The sequence below is a fragment of the Eschrichtius robustus genome, chromosome 4 (genome assembly GCF_028021215.1).
Source record: "Eschrichtius robustus isolate mEscRob2 chromosome 4, mEscRob2.pri, whole genome shotgun sequence".
NCBI lineage: Eukaryota > Metazoa > Chordata > Mammalia > Artiodactyla > Eschrichtiidae > Eschrichtius > Eschrichtius robustus.
Window position 1 is genome coordinate 104,319,173 of NC_090827.1, and position 23,700 is coordinate 104,342,872.

The following is a 23,700-nucleotide window of genomic DNA, read 5'->3' on the forward strand; positions in this document are numbered from 1 at the left end:
ATTTTGAATGCTCCGCTCTGCAAATACAAATTTTAGGTTATTAATTATTTCACCAAAATTCCATGTGACCACCAAAAGTTCATTAGGAGGCAAGAGACTGGATTTTGACTACATGAATTTGCAAATCTCTTCTTCACAGTGAGGTGTTCATAGTACCTACCTTCTAGGGTTCTTATAAAAATGATTCAAGGTAATAAGTGTAAGATGGCTGGCATGATGTTGTAGACATGGTATGCACTCTACAAATGTTAACCACTGATATTAATAATTAACGGACGGTCCTTCAAGGAGGTTTCAGTATATGAGAGGGGAGATTGGACTTGATGATGACTAATATCTTTTCTGTTTCTGAGATTCTTATGACTTTGGTGGTCCTTCCTAGATTTAGGCCACTGGCAAGTTGACTAAGCCTGTATCTCCATCGCCAGCAAAACACTACTTTTAAATACTTTCTTCCAAATCTAATTAATCAATGGACCGCAGTCTGATTGCATTTCTTGCCTTGGTTTTAAGGTGCTCAGTCATTATTGAAAAGGAAGGAAACTAAACCAGAGGGAGCATCTACCGTATGCCATGATCATTACTCAGGTTACATGATCTATCCAGCATCGTATGACAGGGATAGTGTCATTGCATTTTGTAGATGAGGAATAAACCCTCAGATGTATTGACTCATCAAAAGTCCAAATCAGAGTGACCATACAATTTATTGTATAAACCAGGACACTTTCAAGAGTAAAAAAGGGACATTATTAATCATTATTCTGGGTCAATGGTTATAAATTATGACTGACCCAGGTAAAGTGGGGCATATGGCCATTCTCCCTATGGATAAAAAGAAGTTATAGAGCCAGAACCCAAACACAAGACAACCTCTAAATCCTGTATTTACCTACAATTATGTTGAAAAGATCTTCCCTGTTATGATTTGATTATACTGGGCTGGCAGCCAGAGCCCAAATACAAGTGAAAACTGAGATACTAATATAAGAACCTAGTAACCTGAGGTGGATACAGGGGTCAGGGCATCAATAGCCTCTGGAGCTGGTACAGAGTCAAGAAAGCTGTTACACGCTGAATGTTGCTGCTTGTGTCCCCAAAATGCATATACTGAAGCCCTAGCACCCACTGTAATGGTATTTGGAGGCGGCGTTTTGGGGAGGTAATTGGGTTTAAATTAGACTGTGAAGGTAGGACCCTCACAGTGGGATTAATGTCTTTGTAGAAAGAGGAGGAGACATGGACCTCTCCCTCTCTCTTCCTGCAAGCACCAAAAGCAGGCCACGTGAGCCACAGCAAGAAGGTGACTATCTACAGGAAGCAGGCTCTCACCAGGCACCCAATCTTTCTGCACCTTGATCGTGGACTTCCCAACCTCCAGAGCTGTCAGAAATAAATTTCTGTTGATTAATCCACCCAGTCTATGATATTTTGTTATAGCAGCACAAACTAAGGCAGGAACAATTATGAAGGCATGATCTTGAAGCACTAGGCAGATCTTTAGAACTGAGGACAAGACAACTGATAGGCAAGTCAAAGAGAGAAAGAAAGAGAGAGAGCAGATGTGGATAAACCAGAGAATAAACATGACTGGGGGCTGTCTCTCCTTCCAGCGGATAAGCTAGCCAGATGGTCAAATTGAAGAATGTTATACAAAGAAAGACACACATTCATACCTGATTTTGGTCAACTAAGTAATTTTGGGAAATGTATCAACAATAGATTGTATTTACAAATTAAAGAATAAGAAAGGGATCATTAATATCTATTGCATTTGCTTGGTCATTTATACTTTACGAACAGTTAATGTTTGTTGAAGCCATAGGACATGCCAAGCACTGCTCCGCATGTTTTGTATGTATCTGCAGATTTAAACTATGCTGTGAGGCAGGTACTGCTTTGTTTTCCATTTTACAGACAAGGAAAGTGAGGTATAGAGATGACGATTAACTCGCCTGAGACTTTTCTTGTACAGAGTGGGCAGGTTAGTTTCCCATAGCTGGTGGATCAAATGACCATAAACAGAGTGACTAAAAGCACCACAAATTTATTCTCTTATACATAGTTCTGGTGGTCAGACATTTAAGATGGGTTGGCAGGGCTGGTTCCTTATGGAGGCTCTAGGGAGAATCTGTTTCCTTGTACTTTCTAGATTCTAGAGGCCACCTATGTTCCTTGGCCCATGGCTTTATTCTCCAACTTCAAAGCCAGTAGCATAGTGTCTTCCAATCTCTCTATGTATGTGTGTATGCGTGTGTGTGTGTGTACATATATATATATATGTCTGGGCTTCTTCCGTCATCATGTCACCTCCTGCCTCCATTGCTTCCATTGGGCCCACTGAATAATCCAGGATAATTATCCCATCTCAAGATACCTAATTTAGTCATACCTGTACATTTCCTTTTACTTTCCATTTCCATTTTCCTTTTACATGTCCTTTACTATGTAAAGTGACAAACAGTATTCTGCCTTCCACGGCAGGGTTCAAGCCCAAGTCTGGCTGCAAAACATGCTGCTGTAAACTACTGCACCATAGTGCCTGAAAACATCTCAACAAATATTTATCTTCATTGTGTGTTGTATGCCAAGCCCTTGTCTCACGTTGGGCATGTGATACTGAAGACAGAACTATGATCCTGACCTCATGTGCAATACTGGTATTAAAATATACACAATCACAAAGCAATGAACAGTGCACTATGGAAAAGAATAGAGGAGACAGGGAAGAGAAAAAATTACAAATTAGAGGTCAAGGAAGACTTCTCTAAGGAAGTAGCATTTAAGCAAAAATCCAAAAGATGAAAAAATTTACATAGTGTGTTCATATAATACTTGAAATAATTTTCAAAGGGGATTGATGCTGGTTATGTTAAGAGACTAAATCATGGGTAATTCCATCCTTCTTTCTGTTTTTTTCTCTTAGTTTTCCAAATATTTTTAAATGATGAAATATTACCTTTTTTAGAAAAATGAAAGAAACATTTTATGAAAGGGGTGGGGTGTGTGTTGCCCTTTAAGATTGAATCTGTAGAAAATTTTCTCAGTCAGCTGTGAAAATGAATGCCAGACCTGTTTCCAAAGTTTGTCCGTAGAAGACAGTGTCTCTCATTCAAATGCATTAAAGTTTTCTTTACGACCAATGCTTCCTTAGATTGCAAATTTCTCTTTATACTCAGCATCATGCTGCTGTGAGAGAAAGTGGAAAGTCAACACTCTAAAATACAACAGAAGTTGGAAAATACTTGGATGTTTTAAACATTTAGCTTTTTCAGATACTATTTTTAATTTCACGCTTGCTTATGTTTTGTGTATGGGAAGGACACTGCCTTACTGGAATTCCGTTCTAGTCATTTCTATTGCTCTGGGAAACCCGTCCAGTCTATATTTAGGACAATTGACTTAGTAGAGAAAGGAAACAGGCTCTTTCATCAATGTTTGATCTGATTGATGCCTCCAAATGCTGGTCAGCTTTCCACTGAACGTTACCATGGACAACAGTTTTAAGAACTTTATATGAATAAAAGAGAACAGGATAAAAAAAATACTGTATGAACATTTGTCTATGTGGCTATGCCCATTTTATTCATGTGGCTGTCTAGATTTAGATCTAAACATTTTGCTGAGTTATTTCTCTGAGCCCTTATGCATTCTCCCCTGGAATACTGAAATGCATACCTAATTGGTCTCCCTCTCCATTCCTCCTTATCCCATCCCAGTCTTTCAACCCACTTGCTGCCAAAGTAATCTGCCAAATGGTGCTCTCACCACATCCCTCCCTGCTCAAGAAGTCAATGTAATGCTAGACCTATTTACTATGTGACAAGTACTAAGCAAGGTCTGGGGAGTTACCCTTTACCATCTAGTAGAAAAAAGAAACATTTGAACAATGAGCTCTAATACAGGGCTGGATGACATCAGTGTCAACTGGAGTGTAAGAATCAGGTTTCCAGAGCACAGAGGAATGAACAATGAATTATCTAAAAACCCAAGCTCTAGCTAAATAGAGTACCTCTGAAGGGCCTTTGTGTCTGGTTTCAATCCTTCTAGATTTAGCCCATTCTTTGCGTTCATGAACTTTCATCTCTACATTTTTTATAAGCTACTAAAGAATTTTCTCCATTAGGACTTTTTTAAAAGGCAGGTTTATAAAATTCAAATCATACCAGTTAAAATAGTAATGGGAATATATTAATTCATGTACCTGAAAAGTTTAGAAATAATTCTAAACTTTGAGAAACTATCTAAAAGTGAAGCTTCAGGTGAGGCTTAATCCAGCAATTAAAATATCACACCTGAGTCCTGGTTTCCTTCTTTTCTATGCCTTCCAGGCTGAGGACCCCTGGTTATTCTAGGCTTATTGTCAAGTAGCAGCAGAAGGGCTTAGTTCAGGACCCCAAATCCTCCTACCAACTGCAAAAAAGAAAACAATTCCTTAGGAGTCTAACGCAGTTCCTAAACCTTATTTTCATTGACCTGAATTGAGCCACGACCCCATTTATGAATCAGTTATTGTCACTGGAACATTATATCAATTGTCTTAATCTAATTTGGGCCCATCCCTAGAGTTGATAGTGGTGTTAACTGATAGTGAAAATGGGGGAAGAGTGCTTACCTAAAGGGAGAACTTGGTACTGTTTTACCAAAAGAAGGGTGAATAAACTGGATGGTAAAATAAATAAGAAAGGAATGAATGAATTGAAAACCAGGTAAATAATTAATCACGTTTTTTAGCCTCATCATTCTTGGACAGTATTTCCATAATATCTTCTTAGGCTGTTGAAGGAATCTCCAACTCAAACATCGTTTAAATTCAGAAAGTCTATATTATATACTGTGTTTTCCCAACAAAACCTAGCATAGCATTTTGCATAAAACAAGCATTCAATAATTTTTTCATTATTCCTTATTCCAAAAATTTCCACTCCACCTTCCTACTAATTTTTTTTTCTTGAAAGTGACCAATGTTCTAATTTTAAAACCAAAGTGTCTTCCATGTCTTTTCATGGCTTTATTTCTTTTTAGCTCATTTATTTTCAACACTGAATAACATTCCATTGTGTGGATGTACCACAGCATGTTTATCCATTCACCTACTGAAGGACATCTTAGTTTCTTCCAAGTTTTGGCAATTATGAATAAAGCTGCTACAAACATCTGTGTGCAGGTTTTTGTGTGCACATAAATTTTCAGTTCCTTTGGATAAATACCAAGGAACATGATTGCTGGATCATATGGAAGAAGTATGTTTAATTCTGTAAGAAGCTGCCAGACTTTCTTCCAAAGCGGCTGTACCATTTTGCATTCCCACCAGCAATGAATGAAAATTCCCCGTTGCTCCACATTCTCACCAGCATTTGATGGTGTCAATCCAGCTACATTTTTTTGAAACCAATTTATCGTATCAGTGAAAACAATATTTCTAGGACTCCTAAAAACATTGTCAAGATTTGCAGTAGCTATCTCTGGAATTTGGACTCCTGATTTGTGTGCTTCAAACACTAACCTCTCCACGGTGTAAATTAGAGTTAACTATATCACACATACATATGAGATATTTTATTGAGATATTTTAAAATCAACTGTATAAAATATAGCAGAAACCCTCAATTTAGGTCCTTCTCAAGGTTTGCAGTGAGATAAACACTGACTGAACCCTAGATTTTTATCCCAAGTTCCATGGAGACTAGTCCATGGGCCTCAGGGTATCTGTGAATTCTTCCTAATTGTGTGAGAAATTGCAGTGTGTGTGCCTTTTTCTAAGCAGATAGTTTATAGGTCTCCTCATCTTCCTTGAAGTGTCAATGCCCTATTAGCAACAAAGAACAAGTTCTTCATCATGGATATAAAAACTGAGACCCCCCCCCCTTTCTTCATCATTCATTCATTCACTCATTCATTCATATGAGCAGTATGCATTGAGTGCCTTCTATATGCCAAGCATTACTCTGAAACCTAGGAATACAGTAGTGAACCAGTTGAACAAATTCCCCACAATCATGGAGTGAAGAATACAGGTAATAAAAATAAAGATATCTGTACATGGCATACATAATTTCAGGCACTGAAACTTCTGCCATCAATTAATCAATGTATACAAAGTGTTAGTAACCAGAAGCTGCTTTAGATACACTGAGTAAACATTAACCCATCTAATATTACACAGTTCTGGATCATTCCAAAATCTGCATTATTTATTAATCCTGTCTTTTCCTCTGAGGAGCTAGGCTCAGGCACACAAATTTCAAAGAGCCTGCTGGACACCGTCAGGTGTATGTCACACTGGTTCCTATAAATCAGTTTCCCAAAACCTGGTTGATATTTTCCTCTCCTCACACGCTTCCATGATTTTTGACTCAGCTCCAGCCCCAACCTGTTTTTATTCCTTTTTACCCTATTTTTATTTACGTTACCACCAAATCCTACTCACCCACTTAAGCTCAATTCCTCAAAACTTACTTTTTACTCTTTCTTTACCCCTCGCAGCTCATATCCAATCACTTTCCAAGTCTAGCTCAATGATCTCTCACTTCGAAATGTGAATTTTAAATGTGCATTTTAAAAGCTGGGTTGTTATTGGTCTGCTACAGAAGCTTTATTGTTTCATGATCACTTCTTAAATCAAGGTCAGACTCCTTCTGACCTTGATATGTGTGCACTTTGTGCTCCCAACTTGCCTTTTCACACATACCTCCAACCACTTGGAACACTAAGCCTTCAGCAAGGGCACCGCGAAGACTTCTCTGAAGTCATTCTTGGTAACCGCACTTTTGTGCCCTTGGAAATAATCTGACTGATAAGTGATAGCAGCCTTCATAATTATTACTGAGCACTTATTGTGGGTCTGACAGCTGGCTAAGCACTTTCCAATTATGAATGGTAGGTCACGTAACACAAAGACTGTGGGCTTTGAATGTCAGCTCTGCAGCCTATTTAACTGTGAGACTTGGGCAAGTTACTTAAATTCTATACCTTAGTTTTCTGGGATATTGAATGAGACACAATAACATCCACTTCATAAGTTGTAGTGAGGAGTGGATAAGATAATGTAACTTCTCTCCCTGCCTGATGTATAGTAATCACTCAGTGAAATGTTGATTGTTAGTATTATCATTAAAATTCATAACTGGTATTCAGAATAGTTATTATTATCTGTATTTCTGTATGAGACTCACTAGAAGGATAGATGCTGTATATTCTTCTGTTAGATAGTCTCATTCTCACTTCAGCGTGTCAGAAATATTTGCAGATTCCTTGCAACTTTCTCCGCGAAGACTTACATTGATTTTCCTCCTTTAATATCATTATTCTTTGTTTATACTTGATCTAGGATAATCTTCACATAATAGGGATATATATGTACTTCTTCCTGAATTGGATAGTTTTGGAGACAATGTAGACAGAAAAAAAGCAAGGCATGGGGTAAAAGGACCTGGTTTTGAACTCTGACTCTGCTGCTTCTCAGCTGTGTGACATTGAGCAAGTTACTCAGCCTCTCTGGTCCTCAGTTTTCTAATCTCTAAAATGGGAACAATAATACCTTCCTTCTGGGCTGTTTATGAAAATTAAATAATCTGGCATAAGAAGAGCACCTAGTACGGTGCCTGGCATGTAGGCAGGGTCCAGTTCAGAATAAATTCTCCTTTTACAGTCTCTTCAGGAGGACACATTTACTCAGCCTCTTATTCTTCACAGAAGTTAGCACACTGTCTTACATATATTCGGTGCTTAGAAAATATTGAATCAAATTAAATTATTGTTACATTCAGTGACAGCAAATGATCATATAAACAGCAAGGACACATTGCAATATAAAGATATTAGCTGCATTTGTAGTTGCTATAATATTTTCTATGATTTAATAACTGCATATCAGAATGATCCCTGGGGTTATCTCTTACAATATCTCTTACAAATGGCTAGTCTGGAGAATTGATCTTTGTGAATTCTTCACCACCGTGAAGTGATTTCTCGCTAGTCTGTATTCATCACACTTTGGAGATACTCTGGTCATAGACTTTAACACTTGAGTTACAATTTTTAGTTTACATTTCTGCATTTCCCACTAAACTGAATCCCTCAAGGAGAAACTCCCCTCTTCTTCATCTTCCATTCCTAATCCCTGACACAGTGCCTTACCTGCAGAAATATGCCAGGCAATAGCCTTGGTCCTCAAAGCACTGAGGAGATGGAAGATCATTATGACATATAATTATGACCCTGGTTTGTGTGGAGTTCCAGGTGAGCACAGAGGAGGAGCCCCCCACAGATGTAAGGAGCCCAGGAAGGAATTGATGTGTGTTCGGAGTCTCAAAAGATAAAGGAGAGGAGAGTGTTACTAAGTAAAGATCACTCATTTGGTTGCATCAATGAATGTATCTTTTAGTTAAATCTCAAAAGAAATGTAGATTATAGCATTGACTGTTGAGTTCAACCATATAAAGGCTCACATTTTTCATTACAACAAAGCTGCACCACTTGCTAGTTGAAGTATGTACACTGATTGAAAAACAATATACCAAGGGAATGAAGATGCTTTATGAGCCATGCTTTATTAATCAGATCCTTTTAAACTGCTCCAAGATGCTCTGTTGTTTCAAGCTCATCCTTGAAGTGATCAAATAGGTCTCCCTGAAGACCTCCAAAAACATGTGAGAGTGAAGATAATATATTCTGTTATCACTTAGGTAATTTGAGAACGAGTGATTAGATAAATTGGCTGTCAATATGTACCTATAGGATTAAGTGCTCTTACAATTCTATAGATAAGGGCTGCCAGCACACACTGCATGGATATCAGTGCATATCTTTCTCACTGATATTTGGATGCTGGTACTCTTGGGACTCATAATACAAGGTCACAAGATAAATACTATGAATCTTTTCAAAAAGTCCATCCAGGGCATTTGCTAAAAATTAGCCCTGGAGCACTGAGAAGACTATGTAAATGAATCCCCTCCTGCTTGTCTGCCCCCAGAGCTCAGTCTCAGTGTGTGAAAAGGACTGATAATAACTGAGAAAACAGCATGAAAAAAAGCAACAAGTGTGGACTGTGGAAAACAGGGGCTGGGGTAAGTTTTTAATTTTTAAGGTAGATTTCATATCAAAACTTTTACAGTGTATTCAAATTTTAAATTAATAAAAGATAAATTTGTATACAATGATAAGGATTTATGCCTTAGTTTCAAGATATGTGGATAAAAGATATGTGCTGTATCTCTTTTTCATATATAGGTGGGAAGGCTATATTCATACAAGTAATCAAACTTGTAGAAATTATCTATATACATCATTTAACAAAAATTACCAAAAATCTTTGTATAAACAGTACAAACAGTATAAACAGCACAACAAAAGAAGCATGAACCAGGGACAGAGTTAGAGGAGAAGAGGCAGGGATGCAGGTGGAACTTTTTGCAGGAGATGATATCTGAGCTGTGATTCATGATTTTTAATGGACACACACTATGTATTGTTACAAATCTAAGGAGAGATTAAGTTAGTTGTTGAAATTATTATCTATTCTCATCAAGTAAACACCTCTACCAACTAGGCACAGTGCTAAATGTTTTACATATTTTCTCCTCCTGGCTGTAAGGTGAGTACACATCAGTGTTCCCATTTTACAGATGGAAAAACTGCAATACAAGAAGAGGCTAAGTCAATTGCACCCAATCATAGGTTGCAGGGTCAGGGTTCAAATCCAGATCTTTGTAAATGCAACATCTGGGTTGTAAGGCACCCTGTACAGGGACATTAGACCATCCATCCCTAAGGAGAAAGAAGATGTAACCTGGATAAGGCAAAGATTTCTTGGAAGAGTGGAGCTAGAACTGATTCCTGGGAGATGGATGGAGGGAAGAATGGCAGAGCATGATGGTAGGGCATTTTTTGTGGAGAGGAGACATGGCTTACTCTTGTTTGATTATTTAGAATCATGATGGTTTGATCTGGCTGATTCTTCTGGACTTACATTGTACTGGATGTAATTTCAGCACTCCAGCACAGGGATTGAAAAGTGCCACTAATCTATCCCTTGCATTCTAGGATAATATATGATGATACCCTTCATGGCTGAAGCAGCTGAGAAACGATTTTGACTCGGTTCTGACCATTACAAGAACTAAAGTCAGTATAAATTTAGTTCACTACAGTTGTATTATTCTCTTCTTTGCTGCTGCTTCTCAATCTTTTTTCATTATTATACTCCTAATTAGCCTTTTTAGAATTTATTTTCTAATCACCACTGATGACATTTTAATACCCCGGATATGTTGTGTATTTGTTTATTTACTATATGCATATCTTTGCTTTATACATAAAAAGAATAAGACTCTTCACCATGAACCAATTTTCTCTCCCTTGGGACTATATACAGCCCCAGTGACAATGAAGGCCTTAAGCTATGCTGTGTTCCCTATTTTGCTTTCTGTTGTAATAGGACAAGCGCGACTGTGGAAACAGACACTTTGGAATCAAACTAGCCTCCAAGACAAGTTACCTAACCTGACTGCATGCAAATTTATTCTGTTAAAAAAATGGTGATAATAATACATACCTAGGGAATTCTTATTAACAGATTGGATAACCCAGAAGCAAAGACATAATAGGAACTTAGAAAATATGACTTTTTTCTGTTTCTGTGGTGTAGTTCCTTTCTAACTCAGCCTTAATACTTTGTTTTTCATCTTCTCATTTGCTCCCTTGTCTGAGAAGATAGAAGCAAGGAGGCAGAGTAACCACAGAAAAGATTGAATACATGGAAAAAGTAGGAAGACGTCACACTGGGAAAACTTGCGAAACAGGTGTACTGTCAGGGTTGTCTAAAGAGGGGGCATCTTCTGTCCTTTGTCTACATCGATAGGCAGGAACCATCGAAGCCTTTATCGTGGGGGTAGATTCCTCCCAGAAGTGGACTCTCATTTTTATCAGTCCTGTAGCAGAAGAGATTTTCAATGTCCTATGGTGGAGAAGAGGACAGTATCTGGAGAGAATCTAGGATCGAGCTAACTCTGGTATTTATGCTCTGACCTAGGCAAGTATTTAACCTATTTGAGCTTATGTTTCCTCAATCTGTAAACTGGATTTGAAACAAACACCTAAGTTAGAGGCTTATTTTGTGAATTAAATCAAATAATGTCTGTATAAATGTCTAGCACATAGTATCCGATGTAAGTTACTATAGTTTCTCTCTAAGCAGCTTTTTTCTCTGAAATATCATAGGGTACAATTATTCCATATACACAAGGGATTAAAACATGCATACTTTGTATAACAGTAAATACAAGGATATAATAACTTATATTTATGGAGTATTTCATAGATGTAAAATATTTTCACATTCCTATTCTGCGAGACCACTTGGTGAAATAAGTAGGAATGACATTATTATCCCTACTTTAAAAGTCAGAAAACTCAGATATCGTGAGACCAACACAAGATCACAGAGCAACAGATTGTGTAGCTGGAATTCAAATCCAGTTTCTCTGATTCTAAATCTAGAGCTAAACTCCACCACTGCTTAATATTGCTTACAAATCCTCACTTTTCAAGCATAACAGCTAGTGAATTTTTTAAGGTTCTTAAAAATATATAAGTGGGCTTCATTTTGTTTCAATTTTATTAATTTTCCATTGATAAAGGTTAAATTTTTGTGCATTATTTTGGTGATTCCTGTTCCTAACTTTCATTGAGATTGCCTTAGGTCTTTAAATAAAGCTGGAAATTTAGTTAAATTCTCCATTAAAGAAAGTATTTGAGAAAATAGTATTTCTTTTCATGGGCTTAAGGTGGAAGGATTGAAAATTGTAGCCTTTTTGGCAGGTACTTGGAAGGAATACTAAAAGAAACTTTTTATAATAATACAAAGTTTTGCACATAAGATGCAATATTGGGCAATAATGATAAAACTATATTTTTTGTTTTTAAAACCTAAGTTATTAGATAAAGTCTACCCTTAGCGATTTTTCTGCAAATGTCTTTTAAAAAATAATTTTGCTTTAAAGGACAATGCTAATAGGAATGTAACTGGTAATTATTTTATATAGAGTGTCTTCCTTTCTATGCCTGGATTTCTGCAATAGTAGACTTTTAGCTTTCAATGGCACTCAGAGCTTATTTTTAAGCTGCATATTAATTTTTTAGGCTGTTTTGATGGTAGAAAACCTCACGATGGGAGGATGCAGATCAGAATACTAAATTACAAAAGCACAACCCCTCCTTTCATACTGGATTTGGCAGTTTAATAAGAATAGCAGCTAAGTACAAAACTGCCCAGAAATATTTAGAGCAGTAAAAGAAATGAGGAAACAATTCTTCATGAGCCCACAATCTTTAGCAGGCAGCTAGTCTACTTAAGATAACTCTCCTGTTATTCACGAGTCTTTGGGGGCACCACAATATAGGTTCCTTTATTAATAGCTCCCCTGTCATCCATTATTTAGGCATGATTCCATATTAAATCACCAATTTGTCAGTTTCCTAAAGCAACACACCTCAGAGTTTTAAATAACCACTTGACAGGAAGTTGTCAGAGGAAGAGCTTATTTTAACTAGTTAAGCATTTGAGCATGAGCAATGCTCCATTCAGAGATAAAAATATAAAATAGATGAAACATTAATTATTCAAGTTTGTTTAATTAGAAAAATCTTGTACTTAAAATTTGATTTACAAATGATGGAATTGCATTTATTTGGTGGAGGATTCAATTCAATTAGTTATCATGAACTTGAATATGATTTAGAGAAATTTTGTCAAGCATCTGCTATGTTCTCAACACTGTACAAGACACTAATAGGGATATAAAGGAAATGCACAGATTTCTTCCCTTTCAAAAGTTTACAGTCCTGTTGGAGAGCCGAAGTTTTATCTCTCTCTCTCTCTCTCTATATATATATATACACACACACATATATATATACATATATATATATACACACACACACATATATATATATATATATATATATATATATATATCTCCTAGAGAATAATTTAAGAAGTCTCATTAAATGATAAAATAGATGCTAAGGATTTGCATTACTAAAGGATAATTAAAAAGAGTGAGTGAGTTCAACATGCAAGGTACTTGGAGAAGGCTTTAAGAAGAGATCCCACTAGAAAGAAGATAAGCAGAAGAGAAGATGAAGACTGTCATGGGCCAGAAAAAAACAAGAATCAAAGCACAAGACCAGAGACTCAGCAAGGCATGAATATGGGACAGAAAGTCTGGGAAGGTAAGAGTCGAGGGTAATGTGCTTTGATGTAAAAGTAAGAGAACCAGATAATGAAGAGATTATTTTGTAACTATCTTGGAAAGACCCTATAGGTAATGTGGAAATTACTGTATGTACTCAAAACTGCATCTTTCCCACATGATGTGTCTTAGAGAGACTAGTCTGGTGGCATTGTGTCTATGGTTAAGAGTCATGATTGGGATTGACATATATACACTAATATGTGTAAAATAGATAACTAGTAAGAATCTGCTGTATAAAAAATAAATAAAATAAAATTCAAAAATTCAAAAAATAAAAAACAGAATCATGAGAAGAAGGAAGGGCAATTGAGAAACTGCAGTAAATCAGGAAAAGTCTAGGCATACTGAATGGAGGACAAAATAAGAATAAATAAAGAAGGATGCATTTCATAAATTGCAAGTTTTTTAATTGATCCATTTTAATTGATAGAAAGTAAATACAATTTTTAAGATGGGAATAATTAACTGATTGAAATAGGCTCTTCCCCTAAAGACTTCCTGTTGTATAGCTATTTAGGAGTTACATTACTTTAGGAAGACGTCACACCGATGATTTAATATGGAATGAGGCTGAAATAATGAATGACATCAGAGATATTAACAAAGGGACATATATTTTTTGACGCCACCATTGCCTAGGAAGTTAATCTAGTCTAGAAATTTGCCACAAAGTAAATTGCTGTCTTTGCTTGATGATTTGTGATTTACTTGCCATAGGTATGTATATGTGTATGCATTTTTAAAAAATTGTTTATTTATTTATTTATTTATTTATGGCTGTGTTGGGTCTTTGTTGCTGCAAGCGGGCTATCTCTAGTTGTGGCGAGCAGGGGCTACTCTTTGTTGTGGTGCGTGGGCTTATTGCGGTGGCTTCTCTCGTTTCGGGGCACCGGCTCTAGGCATGGGGGCTTCAGTAGTTGTGGCTTGCAGGCTCTCGAGCGCAGGCTCAGTAGTTGTGGCTCACGGGCCCAGTTGCTCCGTGGCATGTGGGATCCTCCCGGACCAGAGATTGAACCCGTGTCCCCTTCATTGGCAGGCGAATTCTTAACCACTGCGCCACCAGGGAAGTCCCTGCATTAATTTTTTTTAGTACACAAATAATGAATATTTGCTTGGAAAAAGTTAGCAAAGTTTCAAAAGAGAAAAGAAATGAGAAATTCTGCAATCCCACCATTCATGAATAAATAGTGTTAATGTTTTGGGGTATTTTGTTCTTGTATATCCTCTAGGTATATGTTTACTTGTTGTAAGAAGCATTTCTAAGAGTAATCTTTCTTCAACCATCTCTCCCTCCCCTGGCTTATTTTTAACTCTTGTTTTCTCTTTTTGTCTCTTATTTTTAAATACACTTATTCTAATACGTCATAATTTCTAAAAGTAAAATCATAACATTTCTCTTAGTCCCGCAGTATGGAAACACAGAGAATCCCCTACCTTCTGTAGAAATTCAAGGGACCTTTATACACACAGCCAGACAACCTGCCTGACTAACCAAGAATATGTCTAATTTCCAGAGTCTGGGAAAGCAAATGTTGTCAAAGAAACAGTCACTCAGGTTGCAACGGGCTGCCAAAAACCGTGAACATTTGACATTTTTAGGAGATAAACGGGAAGAAGGGGCAACAACAAAATGCACCAGGTCAAAAGGGACAATGAGTACAGTTATCAAATTGCAGAGCTGAATGGCACTGGAAGGGGCACCGAAATGGTGAAGGGCACAGCTTTTCCACTTGGACAGCCCCGAATGTGACTTACCATTTGAGCATATTACTTAACCTCTCTAAGGATCAGCTTTCCCTTCTGTAAAATGTAAATAAAAACATGCACTTCGTAGGTTTGTTTTGAAGAGTAAATCAGATTATACACGTTAAGCGCCAGCCGCAACGTCATCCTTCAGTTGTGTCTGAACAATGATGCAATGTTGATGCACTATGACCCTTAAAGCAATAAAGCAACTGAGCTTCTGAGAACATAAGAGACTTGCTCAAGATCACGTAGTACGTCAGTGGCAAACATGAGACTTGAATCGAGGCCCGGTTCTCAGTCCAGTACTCGTCCCACTTTAGCAAGAAGCCATTCCATTCCATTCCCAATAGATGGAGTGTGCAAGAAACATTCAGAAAACCTCCTTATGCCATTCCCCCAAATCACTGAACCGTGGACCTCTAAATCCTCACCATGATGTACTTACAACTATGTAAAGCAAAGACCAACCAACCAACCACCTCTCAACAGAGTCTGTTTGACCCTTAGGAAGGGTCACAACCACTTAGTATGACTAATTTGGACTCGAACCTTTTCACTGTCTCAGTATTCAGAAATAATTTATTATCCTGACATTATGTAAAAGAAGTAAGTGCAAAACAAATATTCAAACTGCCACTTTAAAATATGTCAGTGGAGCGGATCAGAGTTCCCATTCTTTACTTTATATCACAATGAACCTGTTTGGTACCTGTTACTGAGTGAAGCTTATCTAGATGAGACAGGATGAAAAGATTATCTTTAACACAATGGAAAAGGGCAAATGAATGTTAATATTTAATTAAAGACACAGGAAAAGAATGGCAAAGTGTAGGTCAGCAGTGGAAAGACTGGTGTGTTGGTGCTTTAAGGAGGCTGGGTGAGCACAGAGGAGCAAAATCTGTGTACAGACTGTTGACTTAGCTCTCTTCGTGTCACTGAAGTTGTATTACAGTTGTTTGTCTTCAGAAGAGAGCACACCGAGGAAGAGGCCATTCGGTGCAGTGGTACCTATAAGGGCTCTGACGTCAGATCTAGCTGGATTTGAGAAGCAGCTTATGGACTGGTTACCAGCAAAGTTTGGGAACCAGACTGCCTGGCTTCAAACACCAGCTATGTACTGTTTACTAACTGTGTGCCTTCAGGCAAGTCACTGAGTCTCTGTCTCTTTCCTTCATAAAGGGGAACGATACTAGTGTCTACTCATACAGTAGTTAGGAAGATTAAACAAAGGAGTTACTATTTGTGAAACACATGAGAAGTGTTATATAAGTATTTGTTAAATATAGTCCTGAGTCCCAGTGGTACCACTTACTTGCTACACACCAAATAGAAGTTACTTAGCTTTTTAAGCCTCGGGTTCCTTATCTGGGAAATGGGTCTAAACACGGGGCCTGGCTTACATAGTTGTGAAAGTTAAATGGGACCATGCATGCAAAGCATTTGGCAGGCACTAGTCAAAGAATTAATATCTTGGTATTTACTTCACCAACTAGACCAGAAGCTCCTTGAAGCAGATGATCTATCATGTTCTTTGGATCCATCTTGGGACTTTCTGTATTAATGTTTGTAAAAAGAGCCAAAAGATATAAAGACACCTATAAAATACTCTATATGCATGTAGCACAGAGCCATTCATGTCCAAACTTAGAACATGCCCTTGGAAAAGAATCACATGGACACCCACTAAGACATACGAGATATACATGGAACTAGACTCAGAAAATTGTGAAACAAGGAAGTTCGATCGAGTAGTCACCCAACACAGTAATATTCTCTCTTGCATTCTTGACAGATGGTCACCAGCTTCTTATTGAAACTTCAAACAATCCACAAGTAAGTCTTTCTTAGATTAAATATATTCCTTTTTCTCTTACATTCAAGTGGAACTTTTAAGAATAGATCTGACATTAAATAGATCACTCTTAAAATAGATAACACTACTAAAAACTCCCACTTGTAGATGTTCTTGAGCCTGTGTCCATTACTGAATGGTAAGTCCTCTGAGACAAAGGATCACCAATTTACTCCTCTCTGTAGCTCCCAATTCCATATGGAGTATCCCTATGCCCCTAGTAGATGCTCAGTAAATATTTATTGAGCAAATGAATTAAATGCTTAGGGATCCCATATTATGTTTCCCTTCCTGAGAATGTGGCTTATTTTAAGTAAAACATCTCCTACTTTCAATCTTTCCTCTGTTTATATATAACATTATATTTAAAATCTTAAAATCTAAAGAGATCAGTTTTCATTTCCTGACTCAGGGTTGAATTTAGATTGTTTTTAAATATTTGACATTTTAATTTAATGGATTACTAGACCTCTAAAGAAAGTCAAAATTGTCTAGTCATTGTACGTGCTGGGAATCCAAAACCAATCAGCAGCAGAGCCTGGTTTTAAGGCTGGGTTACCTGACTTAATACCACATTATTTCCACAGCACTTTACAATTTACAAAGCTCCTTTTTTTTTTTTTTGGCTGTGCCACAGGGCCTGTGGGATCTTAGTTCCCCGACCAGGGGTTGAATCTGGGTCATGGCAGTGAAAGCTCCAAGTCCTGACCACTGGACTGCCAGGGAATTCCCAACAATGCTCCTTTAACCTACAAAAAGATATAGCTTTTTGATCCTTAAATCTATATTGTAAGAAGAATAAGCATTATGTTGTCATGTTTCAGAGAGAGAAACAAAGTCTCAAAGAGGTCCAAGGACATCCTACATTAGGGGAATAGTAAAGCTGAGCGAGAACCCAGGTCTTCAGATTCAGTTCAGTTCTTTTTACCTTGCAATGGACCAAACCAGGAAAATGTACATAAAAATGGAGATCTCTTGAAAAAAATGGGAAGAATGGAAGAAAGGTAAGGTAAATTTATATCCGAAGTGAACGGTGATAGTCAAATCAAAAGGATTTCCTACGAACTCCCTTCATCAAATACCAACTGGACAGTTCTGAGAATTAGAATAACTGAGCTCTGCAAAGGAAACTAACCCAAGGACGAGCACGAAGCAAGTTACTCCCTCACTTAATTCATGAGAAAAATAATATTTCCCTCGACCTAGGGGGCATTTGGGGTGAAAAACAGGAAAAAGAGAACCAGCCCTTGCAGGGAATTGAACTTTGAATAATTTTTCTTACCAAAAAGAGAAAATTGAGATCTATCTAACTAGAAAATTCAAATCAGTACACCACTCCTTATCTCCTGCTATCTTCATCTCACTTGTATTATTAAAATACATAAAAATTCTTTAAGATCAGAAGAAATATATGAGGTTGACTCATGGATATAATATCTGACCTAAGGTTCTTAGAAGGATGCATGATTACTTACCGTGCTTCCCTGCAGAAGTAGTGCCTTCTCCCCACAGAGTGAGAGTCAGCAGGGGTGAGAACAGGGCAGGTGTCTGCCTTTTGGAGGCAGGAGCTCTAGGGCTAGCACACAGGCCCAGCAAGCTGGAGAAGTGTGTCTACCCAGGCAGAAAGAAATCGCAACACCCTTAATGAGGCATTTCAATTTGGCTGTTGTCAGTTGGAATCAAAGTAGAGTAAGCTGAAGTTGTCTTGTAGATGGTGAATAATTAGCAACTCCAAGGAGAAAAATAAAAATAATGATTATAGCTCTTTTCTTTGATTCCTGGGATGATCCCATTTATTGCAATGCTCCTCTTTCCTGCCAATCATCCAGTTAAAAAACACTTTCTGAAGACTCATGGGTACTATTATTTTGAGGGGTTTATTATGGGTCTCTTCCAGCCATGCCCTCCCCACGGGGCTAAGGAGACCTGATCACTTGTAGCCCACTCTCTGCCTTTTATCCCACATTCTGAGTACCCAAGTGGCCCGAGTCAACTTTCAGGGCCTGCATGAGCCACTTTCCTGAGTCCAATTTCTGAATGGTGGACTGCACAAAAGTATGTGTAATTCTAGCCTGGAAGAACAGCCAAGTGTTATTTGTGAAGGGTATGGAGTGAGCTTGGACATACAGCCTGGAATATCCATACCTAGGCACGCCAGGCTCCATATTGTGCAGAACTGAACTAGGAGTGAGAATAGAGAACAGGCCATCCGCCAAGAGCTTCCATGTACATTCTTCTCGTGATCCACAAATGTGAGGAGTGGGCCCAGAAGCTTTTTAAAATTTTGCCCCTTTGTTTTCTATTTAGTGAAGTAGCAAACAGGGTGCCTACCTGGCCCACTATAGGATTTATAAGTAAATGCCTAGGAATCTACTAAAGTCCTGGGAGCATGAAGGAATATGATAGAAGAAGCAATGTAAACAAGTGGGAAGAGCAGGGTTTGAATGGGACAGATCTGAGCACTGGGCCCTGACCTGACACTTCTTAGATCTGAGAACTTGTACAAATTACTGAACGTCTCTAAAATGAAGCTTAAATTTTAACCTACCTTCTAGAATTATAGTGGAGGGTAAAAATGTGAGTAGCATGCCCTAAGATACTTCACCCACACAGTAGGCATTTTATAAAGGTAGTTATTTTATAGGTATGAAGGGTAATGAGGAAGTAGATCTTACAACATAGAAAAGACCTAGGATGAAGTGGGGACTATTGACCTCAGAAAGGTCAAGATTAATTGGAAGGTGATGTCTGCTGAATGTCAAACAGAGTAGATATTTCTGTTTTGAGAAAACTAATTTGCCTAATTTCTTAATGCAAGTAAAAAACATTTTCCTCTTTTTAAAGAGACTATAATAAATGGGCAGTAGATGCTCACAATTCATAGTAATGGGCAACTGTATAACTAATGAAAACTTGTGAGCACTTAGGAGTCCTGTAGATACCACTTCTGAATTCTTCCCTGACATTTAATTATGTTTCCAGTCCTTATTTTCGTATCTTTCTCATTCATTATCCTTCACTTGTCTTTCTAACTTGAATGTTTTCAAAGCATGTCAACCTCTGTACTGCAAAAATTAAAAGACTTGAGTTAGCTTTACACTATATTAGTGCCTCAGTGTAAAAGCATTTGGGCAATAACAGATATTGCTAGAACCTCTAGAGGTCTGCACAAAGCTCACAATGGAGACTGTTACATCGACTTCTGCAATCTCAAGTAAATCTTCAAAATACATTTTATAGTAAAATGATGTTACATATAATAAAAGTTTATAGGGAGAAGAGTATGGGGAAAAGCCCATAATTGGAATGAGAAAGATCTGACCTATTGTATATCAGCCCCTCTCTCACTGGTGACCTTGGACAAGTCACTTAACCACTCTTTGACTCAGTTTCCTCTTTTGTAAAGTGGGCACAATATGCTACCTATCTCTTAGATGCGTTATGAAGATTATTTTTAAAAAGTGTTTATAAAGTGCTTAACATCATGTCTGGCACAGTGAGAAAGCCCTCAATACGGTCACCCCGAATAAATAGACATTCATATAGCCCCAAATATTATATATTATTCTGCAATTCTACTTGCCTATATCCTTCTTTTTTTTTTTTTTAATTGAAGTAGAGTTGATTTAAAATATCCTGTTAGTTTCAGGTGTACAACACAGTGATTCAGTTTATATATATATATATATATTTTCTTTTTTTCAGATTCTTTTCCCTTATAGGTTATTACAGAACACTGAGTATAATTCCCCGTGTTATACAGTTGGTCCTTTTTGGCTACCTATTTTATGTATAGTAGTGTGTATATGTTAATCCTATCCTCCTAATTTATCCCTCCTTGCCCCTTCCCCTTTGGTAACCATAAGTTTGTTTTCTTTGTCTGTGGGTCTATTTCTATTTTGTAAATAAATTCACTTGTATCTTTTTTCTTTCAGATTCCACATATAAGTGATATCATATGATATTTGTCTTTCTTTGTTTAACTTACCTCACTCAGTGTGACAATCTCTAGGTCTCCCCATGTTGCTGCAAATGGCATTATTTTATTATTTTATGGCTGAGTAATAATATTCCATTGTATACATGTACCACATCTTCTTTATCCATTCATCTGTTAATGGGCATTTAAGTTGCTTCCATGTCTTGGCTATTATAAATAGTGCTGCAATGAACATTGGAGTGCATGTATATTTTTGAATTAGAGTTTTCTCTGGATATATGCCTAGGAATGGGATTGCAGGATCATATGGTAACTCTATTTTTATTTTTTTAAGGAACCTCCATACTATTCTCCATAGTGGCTGCACCAATTTACATTCCCACCAACGGTGTAGAAGGGTTCCTTTTTCTCCAGACCCTCTCCAGAATTTATTATTTGTAGACTTTTGGTTGATGGCCATTCTGACTAGAGTGAGGTGATACATCATTGTAGTTTTGATTTGCATTTCTCTAATAATTAGCAATGTTGAACATTTTTTCTGATTAAGCTGTATCTCTGTGTTCTCATCAGTTGTGGACAGAAGGGAGCATTGATGATAGCAGTGGTTCTTCAGGTTAAAACTCTCAGTGGTGAATTCCTCCTGACAATGTTAACCACATGAAGGAGGACTTTGGGGGAGAGTTGAGGAAACATGCCAAGCTGGCATTATTTTAAGAAGTAAGAACAACATGATTGGAAAATTTTACTCTTGGACTGCCAAATGTCTGCTTTATGCAGTAACTTGGGCTTAATATCCTTACCTGGATTTTCTGAAAAATATATATATATAGTACTGTATATAGGAGAGAAAGTTCTCTGTAGAGTTCTACATATTTTTAATACTTCTTTTAAAGTATTAAATACGTTTAAAGTACTTTTAGTACTTCTTGTAAAGTATTAAATACGTTTAAAGTACTTTTAGTACTTCTTGTAAAGTATTAAATACTTTTAAAGTACTTTTAGTACTTCCTTTAAAGTATTAAATACTTCTTTTGCAAGAGTATCTTGACTTTTTTAAATGAAATTGTTGAAGTTGTGATTCCTCACTCTAATATTTGAGGCATATTTATGGTTAGGTTTTCTTTACTTACTAGTGAGACTCAAGTATATTTGTGCTCCTGGGATGATGGTTCTGATTGAATCCAAAGTTATTCTTAGAACTATAAATAATAAGTAACTTTAATAAAAATGTTCATAAAAATATAGATTGCTTATACAGGTTTTTGTTTCTAACTGGCAGATACCCACAGTTCAATGTATATTTATGGAATAGTTATTAAGCATTTACTATGCACCAGGCATTTGGATTGGTGGTCTACTGGACCTTTCTATGACTTTTGTTCTATGACTACACCTTAATATATAAGTTCAATAAATGCAGATAGGTTACATGTCAATAGAAACTAAACCAGTATCATAACTAGATTTGATGCCATTTACTAACCTTGAGACTTTGGTCTGGTTGTAAATTCTCTAAATTGCAATATAGAAAAATATCTGTAAGTGTGGAGAGATTTTTCAGTCTTAAAGGGTTGTAAGATTGAAAAAAACAAAGCACAAACAAGAACAACAAAAAAACCAAGAACAATAAACTACATTATGTAAGATTCCATTAACATGAAGTTCAAAAACAAGCAAAACTAATCTTTGGTGATATGTCAGAATAGTGGTTACCCTTGATATGGGGAGATATTGTAGGAAGAAGTATGATGTAGTCATATGATGGGTTGAAAGTGTTCATTATCTTGAAATGGGTGGTAGTTACAAGTGTGTGTGTGTATGTGCATATAAAAATTCATCAATATATACATATAAGATTTGTGTCCTTTATCTATTTTCTACCTCAATGTTAAATTGAATAGAGATAAGACTATACCTGTTTTCTCTGAATAATGAGCATTGTGTGAAATTTGGGCCTGTATCTTTGTTTTGTATTAAGTATTTGCATAGAGCTAGGGCCCAGTGTAAAATGAAAATACAATCCCCTTGTTCAAATATTATTAAGAATTTCATGATGGCAAGAGCAGAACATTAAACCAAGTGTAGGAATCTTCTAAGCCCGGGCCCTAATGCATGCCCATGAGGTCAGTCCTGCACAGAGATAACACAGAAAATATCTTCAAAATTGAGAAAGACTTTCTAAGATCAGGCATCTGCATGGTGTAAAATGAATGTTGGAAATTCCCGGTTTTTCTAGGAAAGCATAGCTTTGAGTTAAAAGGGTTATGTCCTATTGGGCTGGATGACTAAGGCATGGTTCTACTCTATTGAAAAGGCAACAGGATAAATACTTATTATGGAAAATACACTAAAACTGAGATTACATAGAATGCTTTAATTAAGAGGGGAAAAATTTACATGAGGATTATGAATAGAAAACATGTGTTGTATTAAAATGAAATATTCGGGACTTCCCTGGTGGTCCAGTGGTTAAGACTCTGCGCTTCCAATGCAAGGGATGCAGGTTCAATCCCTGGTCCGGGGACTAAGATCCCACATGTTACACGGTACAGCCAAAAAAAAAAGAAAACACAGTCAGAAGGCACAAGATATGGAGTCCCAGAATATTAATACAAGAACATAGAGAAACCTTCAAAAGAGTGAGAATGAATAAAATATAATCTTTTAAAATAAAATAAAATGAAATAGTCAATGCTCTCCATGCCAGGGAAGAAACATTGAAATGGTACAGTGAGACTAAGCTAGAATAGCATGTGCATTAGTGACAACTATTGTTTCCCTGATTGAGAATTTGTAATACTGTAATGTATTTATATTACTCTAATCATTAAATATATTGAAATTCTTTGGGAAATCCATGCCTCCAAGATGAAGTATTTGACATAAGACAGCAAGATTAAGAG

At 37.0% G+C, this 23,700-nt stretch overlaps 1 protein-coding gene across 1 annotated transcript in view; it reads left to right on the top strand.

The window, feature by feature from the left end:
* The first annotated feature begins 10,046 nt into the window (after positions 1-10,046).
* Positions 10,047-23,700, top strand: part of KCNIP4 (potassium voltage-gated channel interacting protein 4) — a 443,407-nt gene continuing 429,753 nt past the window's right edge. The window contains exon 1 of the mRNA XM_068543160.1: positions 10,047-10,128. The gene's annotated coding sequence lies outside the window, so the exon portion shown is untranslated. The remainder of the gene's footprint in view (positions 10,129-23,700) is intronic.